This window comes from Malaya genurostris, chromosome 1 (genome assembly GCF_030247185.1).
Source record: "Malaya genurostris strain Urasoe2022 chromosome 1, Malgen_1.1, whole genome shotgun sequence".
In the NCBI taxonomy this organism is placed as follows: domain Eukaryota; kingdom Metazoa; phylum Arthropoda; class Insecta; order Diptera; family Culicidae; genus Malaya; species Malaya genurostris.
Genome location: NC_080570.1, coordinates 18,720,899 through 18,729,987, shown reverse-complemented (window position 1 = coordinate 18,729,987; position 9,089 = coordinate 18,720,899).

Sequence of the window (9,089 nt, the reverse complement as noted above, 5' to 3'; positions counted from 1 at the left end):
TTCTTGTTTACGTCCGTATCCGCTATACGACGAACGGGTACTTTCGAACGAATACGAATAAGCCATTCTTGTTTTCACTCGAATGAATTCGAACGCGACTCGTTTGCCACAAAATATTCAAATATCAGTAAACTTCTTCAAAAAAATGCTAAGCATTGATGAAATCAGTCCAATTCTTGTGATTAACCATATGCGAAACGCTAGAATGTATACCATTTTAGCTTCAAACGATACGTGTATTCGAACATCATTCGTACGAACGAAAAGTCGCATTCTCGTTTACGGACGAATAGACGAAATGCCGTGGTTTCGATTCGTCAGTTTAATGTTGCGAATCAACCGTTCGAACACATTGAAAAAAGTTTAACCGATTTCTAACAAAATTATTTTCGAATCTAAAGGTGATTTGTAATCAAATCATAAATTTGTGTTTTGCATAAAACATTTAGAAAGCATAGCAGTATAGTAAAATGCTGTTTTTTTGGCGTGCCTTTGAATATATGCGAGGTTCAAAGTTTTTACGCATCAATTTTAAATCTATTAAGTACTTTATGGAAAATACGCCATGGGTAAACATGCTTTATTTTATATTAAATGCATGATTTTACCAATGTAATAAATAAGTAGGCTATCGAAAACATGACAAAATTGCAAGAAAAATGCAACATATTTTTCGATCCTTCTTTTGAACAGGAATCGCGTACGTACACGTTCGAGTGAAAACAAGAATGGCTTGTTCGCATTCGTTCGAAAGCATGTGTTCGTCGAATAGTCAATACGGCCGTAAGCGAGCATGATGATACAAAATCAGCGAAAAAAACAAGTCAAATAACAAATGATAGCAAAGATTTTTATTTACAACTCAAATCTGTACCAGAACTGATAATTTAAAGTTGGATGGGCGTTGTTTTTATGCATGTACGATATTTAAAAGTGTGATTGATTCGAACGTAAACGGGAATACGAATTTGATATACTTTCGAACGTATCGCATACGGCCGTAAACAAGAATGAGGGTGATAATCAATTAATAATGTTATTAAATAATTAAAATAATAAAGCTGAAATAATAAAGGATCAAGACGCGCGTGAAATCTGTTGACCTTTATTTGGTGATTTAGAATGATTTTATAACAACTGTTTAGAATATGTCAATGCAATGAATCAACTATTTTGTCTAAATCCTATTCACTCGTTTATTTTGTATCACGTAATTTCATTTATAAAAAATAGGGAAGTTTTTATTCTTTACGCGATTGTATTGCAAATTTTTTTCAGTTTCCTAGAATAAGAGCTGTGCATGAAGACTTTCCGGAACTTCAGTCAGAAGTCAGTGAGTTTAGTGGTGCATCCGAGCATCTTTATACTAACAAATATCCTTCTCCCGTGAGTGCGCAGTAGTATATACGGCCTCTAGTAACAACAAGTGTTGGACTAACATCCCTTCCCATTCTTTAGACGATCTACGTTCGGGCCTGGCCGGCGCCGGTACTGATCAATGAATTCTGGGGTTACCAGAAGATGTACATTGAAGGATGATTTACCAGTCCCAGGTTGGATCATCTAGAAAATCACTGTACAATGTCAGCTAATCCCGATCAGTAACGGAGTAGCAACCAGGGGTGATCGTTCAAGCTCAAGCTCGTCGCTATGTCAGTGTCTTTTCCGTGCACATGAGCTACTGCGCAGATTCAAGAAGAAAACGGAACCACTCAGCTCAACTCTGAGATTTTTTTTACTCTCTCTATCACGTTTGGCTCAGTGAGAACTTGTATGGAGAGGCTTCAGTGACTTATGTTTATAACAATTGAAAACGAATTTCTGTCGCAGTTACAACGTCGAAGCGGTTTTATTGATGAAATTTTTAACAAATTTTCTTGACGTGCAGAGCGCCGAACCCAAGTAACAATTCGGTTTTGATTATAATTTATAGAAGTTTTGTAATTGATTTTTCAATTATTACCTGTTCCATGACAACCATAATAAGTGCCTCTTTTGACAAGTAATATCATAGTTTTTAAAGCTTCTATAAAACCCTTTTCCTAGAATAACAACTGGACTTAAAATAAAACAATTTGTATTAGAATAAAACCCGGCAAACACTCTTAATATTACTTCCAAACGTTTTCTTTAAAACATTATTGTCAGTTAAATTCTTTCATAAATCTAGTTTTGTGCGTGTGTTCATTGGATGACAGTTCTACTCGGAGCTAATTTGAGGGCTCTAAAGTACATTTATGACACATTTGTTGTGGGCTATTTGATTTATTGCTTCTTAGGTTAAGTGTAATTTGCATTAAAGAAAATTTCATGGCCGCCATTTTCATGTTCTATACCGTAGCCTATATTGACATCAAATAAACTTCGAAATGCAAAAACGAGGAAATATGATGGACTTTCATTCATTTTCAGAACGTATACACAAGTTTTAACGCCAGTTTTATACAAAAATGACGATGAATCACAAAAAATAATTTTCATAAATCATGGAGATTTTCGCAAAAATCAATTTTTTTCTAGGCGAGTAGTTATAATTCTTATTTTTATCCATACATTCACGATAAAAATTAAAGCGCATGAAGTTTTTACGTTCAGAAGAAGCCTCAGGCACAAAATTTTCCGTTTAGCAATTCTTGCCGCAAAGTATTTAATGTAAAAATTTGTGACGTAAAATTTATGACGCAAATCATCTGGTGTAATGATTTCAGCCGTGAAAGTAATAATTTCAGGTGACAACATTTCAATTCCTGACCAAAAAACTTAGAAACTTTTGACGTAAGATTTTTGGCGCCAAAATTTCCGCCGTAAAATTTTGTATGCACAATTTTTGACGTTTTCAGCCGCAAAATTTTTTGACGTGAAATTTCTCACTAAAACGGCCAACAAGCATCCCTTTTTGTGTGTAGGTCAAATCAAAGACATCATATTAACAAAGTATCCAGCTCTCACATATCCCAAACAAAGAAATTGGCAATATCCTTTTTTTGCTTTTTTACACTTACGGTTGAAGTCGAACATGACAAACGGTCCTATATGCACGTGACTGTGTCACTTTATTTTCACTTGGGAGTTGGCGTACACTGAAGTCTTTTTTATGCGAATTTACGTACCGCATAACTCTGAAAATTCGCATAAAAAACCGCATAACTCTGAAACTTCGCTTAAAAAAAACCGCATAACTCTGAAAATTCGCATAAAAAAGTCACGTAAAAAACCGCATAAAAAAGACCTTAGTGTAGTATGATAACTATAATTCTTATCTGCCGATCTGTGCTGAAGATGCTATACGAAACTGTAGAATTTAGCAGTGATAATTGATAGAGTACGTAAACGTTAGTACGTAAATGTTGATTTCAGCTCCACCAAACTTTTCGTGTTCTATTTGGGTCCCATAGGAACTATGTAAAATTTCAGCTCGATCCATGAATATTTTTGATATTTTCACGACCAAGGTTTAAAATTGTGTCATTTGCCTTTGGGACCTTTTCCAATGTTTATCGAAATTTGTAATGATTTTGAAGACTTGATGATCACATAGCGGAAGCTGTCATCCGTTCATTCACTAATGTTCACTAATGAGCTTTCCTTGAATGAATTATGCCTGGGAAAACGTTATGTTGCCGGAATAATTATAACAATTTTTGAAACAGAACAGCATTGATCAGATCATAATGGTACGCAAGTACGATGACAAAGATGTATGAACAGTGATTAGGGAATAATTTACAATACTCCCCGATCTGAATGCCACAGATTTTAAATAATATAGTTCGGTACTCCTGGTCCATTTTCTGCATGCAACGTAAAGGACCAACGTAAAACTCGCTTCAAGCTTTATACTTGCGGATCGGGGCTTGACCTTGATGGGACTCTTGTTGTTGGCAGCAGTGATATAAAGAAGAGGACAACGAAACAAAAAAGTCTCCGGTGTGTGTTGCTTTGCTGTAAAGGCCCTCACGCTATATATGTGTATTAATCAAACAGTGGCTCGGTAGATATAGTAACGGCAGGCGTTCAAAGTTTGAGCGTAGCTTGCTGTGAACATTGACCGTGTCATGAAATTTTAATTACTACTTTGTGTTCGGAAAAGTCGAGTTTGGAAGATGTAAACTCACCGTGTAAGAGGTCCAAAGATAATTGAAGTGTTTTGAGCAAAGTTGGCGTAAAACTCGCATTACCTTATATTCGTTTGACCTTTCACACGTGTAAGCATTAAAAATCTTACACTTTACCGACATAATTTATTTCTCGTTTAGGCAAAGCTTCAAGTAGATTCAGGCATTTTTGGTTACCTAAAACATTTGTTCTGGACCTTGTCGTATGAAGCTGAGTAAATTTTCACATTTACACTGAAAGAAATATTTTTGCTTTCGAGAAGTTTACATAAATTCTATATATTCTTTATTGAGAAATACAATTGTTTCTCCTAACTAAAATTGCTCGGAGTATAAATGAAAAACTACACGGCTTAATTTCTCCGTGCAAATACTCGCATAAATTGACCCACTTTCCACGAACTATATCGATGCAGGTACGCTCCACGATACACTTCTACGATGAACAAGCTTGAAACAGCGTTTGCTTTCCTTTGGCCCAACTTTTCTTTTCTTTCCACTATTTCCACCCATCGCTTCGATTTCATCGAACAAAGTAGCGCTACGTGGCAGGCGATTATTTGCTTGCATATCTGTCAAATCCTTTGTTCTTATGATAGTAGTCCGTAGATTGAGATGAAAAAGTGTCCAAATTTGAAATTGACAAAATACAATTTGCAAGACTATTATAGTAAAGCCATAGAATAGTAATCGATTCAGGACATCAACACTCTATTTGCTGCTGGGTATTAGTAGAGATACACACGCAGGGAGTCTGGAGAGAGACTCAGCTGGCATTTCGGATAGGGTAAAGCAAAACGTACCCCTTACTTTATTCAAAAGATTTTTAGAAAAATCTGAAAATAATAATAAAAGCAAGCAATTACGTTATTTATTGTCTACGCGTCACAGTACAATCGGTACAATAGTATACTTAATGTCTGCTTTGCGGTATAATTTGAACTGCTAGGAGGTAAGGGTAGCTCAATTTGAACTGCTAGTCCGCTCAAGAGTCGGAAATAAAACGTGACGAAAACGAATTGCAATATCATTATCATTATAAGTAATGTAAACTTTTAAAATAAAACGAGTTTTTGTGCTTCAATATGACGAGAGTCAAGTAGAAAACAGTCTGACTTTTAAAAAGAAAAATACCAAATTCTTCGTCATAAACAATCTATTTCAGAGAAATTGTTAAGGAATTAGAAATTAAAAAATTACTCGAGATATGGAAAATTCTAATGATGGAGAATGATCCTATGCATTCATATAGAATAGACGTATCGATGAAAGATTGATAATACTGAATGTTGACAATAATATTAACTCGTGTGAGGGCCGCTTGTAATATTGATATGGAAGATCTTCTGAAAAATAGTTGAAGCCACGAACGGGAAAGGAACTCATCAGTTGTTTTTTTTTGGGTATTTTCACACATTTACCAAGCATTCGGACAGAGCAGCAAAGCAAAACAAAAACAAAATAATGGTCAGTGCCAGTTTCTTTCGTAACCGATATTTTCCTCTGCGGACAGTTAATGTGCGTTTTGACCAATGATTTCGTAACTTTTTTTGTGGCGGTCGATGACATCGAAATTGATTTTTAATTAAATCGGTTCAACCGTTGCTCAGTTGAAAAATTCCTGTGCTATCATGTACATGCTTTTAAGTTGGTCCACTTGACATGCATAAGCTAAATAGGTGATTAAACATAAGTTGTACTATACAAAATAAATGGTTATAGCGTACATTGACCCACAATCGGCAACGAAATGTCGCGGGCAATGTATAAAACAGATTTTGGCAGAGCCTAGTATTAACTCCGAGTGAGTTGTGAACAACAACTGGGGATGAATTGGTAATCAGTGACTGTTTAAGTATTAATTTGTTGTTCCGATGATGCCACCTGTGGGGCATATGCATAATTGTTACACATGAGCTACCTTGTTCTTCAATAGTTCGTTTGTGGTTATTGTGGAAATATGAACACCTTCTTTATTTAGACAATCTTAAGGAAAGAACCAGTTGAAACGTTATATAACTAGGAATAACATGAGGTAATATCCATGGTTACATGTTGTTTGTATCCATGGAGATACAACCTCATGTTCAATCAAAGTGAGCGATACACAAACTTGCACGTCCTATTTTTAATTACTCGTAACACGAACCAGGTGTTGGTCGGGTTCGAGTACAAAAAAAATATGTTTGTCGGGTTCGGCTGCCTATTATTTTTCGGATTTCGGGAATTTTTTCGGGTTCAGGTCGAGTACAAGTAAGAGTACAAGATTTCATTTTTTTTATCGGGAACGGGTCGGGTTTGAGTTTGGAAAAAAAATAATCTCGGGTTCGGGTCGGTTACGGGTTTTTTGTTTTAGATCGTGTACGGGTCGAGTTTGGGTTTGAAAAAACTCTTAACCGACCATTTCTAGTTGGTATGCCAGATTTTTTTCAGTCAGAGATGCCTGGTCGCAGATTAACTTGTGTTTAACAGATTTTCAATATGCTGCACAGATTTTAAAAAATGATACAGATTCCCATAGATTCTGAAATCGAACCTTTTTTTTATATGCAGAAATGACCGTTTTGTAAATTATGGTGTTTTAAAAAAAAATTATATTTTTCGGAATCACGGTAAACTGCTTTTAGACAACCGAAAATCGGCAAATAATGAAAGTAGCCAAGAAGCAAATCGCTCAAAACTTGGCCTATACACTCAATGTGTGAGACTACGAGCTTGAAAAAGCTTAAGAGGGATTACGGGGGATTCAAAGCGATTAGACAAGCTTAGTAAGGATGTCTATGCTTCGTTCATTCTACTGTGTAAATTTTTCACGGTATTTAGATAATCCGTTTCTTTTTCAGTTATCATTTTTACATTGTTTTTACTACGCGTTGAACCAACTAGTGTAACCGCCAACACAATATTGAGTAATCAGTTATTAACAAAATTTGAAAACTCGAATGTTTGATTTATATTTTGAATCTAATTTTAATAAAATAGTTAAACATCTCGGTAATAACGCGTATGCATAAATGTCCACATTTTCGATCATCTTTCCTTCGATGAATCTTGTGGAGCCGCGTGACTGATCTGCGTTCATTTACAATTCAAAAACATATGATAAGTATGTCATTGTATGGATCTTTTTGCCAGAATTCGAACAAGAGTCTGGCAACAACCGTTTTCCACAGAGAATTTCGCTTTGCTATTATTAACGGTTCTATTCGAGCCGGATTCCTGTCCTACAAAACTAGCAGAATCGTTTTGAATCGGTTTGGCATTTTAGTACCTTTGGTTTTATTCATTTATTTATTTTAAAATCTTTTCTCCATGAAAAGTATTTATGTAGGGCAATTACACTACCAAACATGCTACACAATATTAATTTCTTCAAATTAAAACGCCCATATTTTCATCTCAATGACCTGATATCAAGATCCAATCGTATGTTTGTATGTACATGCAAGATTGATAAACATCCATGACGAAAATCAAATGAAATCGAAGTCCGGCGAGAGAATGACGCAATTATGCCTGTGCAATTTTGACATCTGCTGGAATCCAACCTACCGGTTGTTCGAATTCCTCCTTCGATTTTCGCAGACAACCGTTAAACGTCAAGAAAATTGCGTCATACTTTATAGATCACATGAACCCAGGAGCCTTTTTTTATTCGCAAACGTTTTCGAACTGTCTGAAATCTCCAAAACGTTTCAAAACGGTTCTGGCAGTCTTGTATGGCAACAATCCGATAGGAACATCACCGTTAATTTAGTAACATTCTAATATTATATCTTTAGTAAAAATTTCTTCTGACAAGCTTTGAGTCGTAGTTTTAGTTGAATTTAATTACACTGAAGTCTTTTTTATGCGAGTTTACGTACCGCATAACTTTAAAAAGTCGCATAAAAACCGCATAACTCTGAAACTTTGCATAAAAAACCGCATAACTCTGAAAATAAACAAGTCGCACAAAAAAGACTTAGTGAACTCGATAAAAAATCACTGCTCGATTGTCCAATTTTAGCTGAAAGTTAAAATAATTCGCGGGAAAGCATGTTTAGGAGTGTTCTAGATCTAGACGCATGATTAACGACAATTATATAACTGAAATTGGAAATTATAACAGAAAAAAGCAGCTCTAATAAATCCTACAAAATTGTGAATTCTACTGACATAAAATAGATTCGATTTTTTTTTCGAATCACGACTTCGTAAATTTAGAAATGGGGCTTCATTTCAACTCGAATGCATTCGTACAAAAAAAAATTCGTTTAAAATTCAAAATTCAATGATTATGTAATACTTTTGTTAATTTTTTTAAATTATTCCAATCGGACCCACATTATCGAAATGACGGAATGAGCAATGAAATCTTACTCGACTGCATGATTTTTTAGTGCTCGATCGGTTCAGTGCTAGAATTTTCGCCCTGAACCTGATTGACAGTGACATTATAAATGTCATTGAATATTCGCTCATTTTATGAATGTGTTAGTGTGAAATTTATGCGACTTAAGCCATTTCACTACACTCCAGCTAGAGGAATGGATGATGCTGACTAAGGTAGGCCGTTTTGTTAATTTCCAGCGAATTTCAATAGTTTATGTTGGGATTCTAAGAAGAACTGGTTATTTACTAGTTCTGTATATCCGAAAAACATGAAGATTTACACTTCTATATTCAGTTATATAATGTTTTCGTTAAAAAATAAACTGAAAATCAGCACGAAAACGTGTAAAATCAGGAAAGAAGAAGAAGAAGACGAATTGACAATTCAGTCCGCATCTTCTCACTCAATTCCGAATGATTTCCGAATCAACCGGTTGTAGGCGAACCGGTTCATTCGGAATCGGTTGTTGCACTGGAGTTGGAATTGATTCGGAATCCATTATGATTTCCACATGAAATTCCGAATGAAAATTTCTCGCCGATTCGGAATTGATTCGGATCTGATAATGTGGGGATTATACGAATAGCATAAAGCGCATT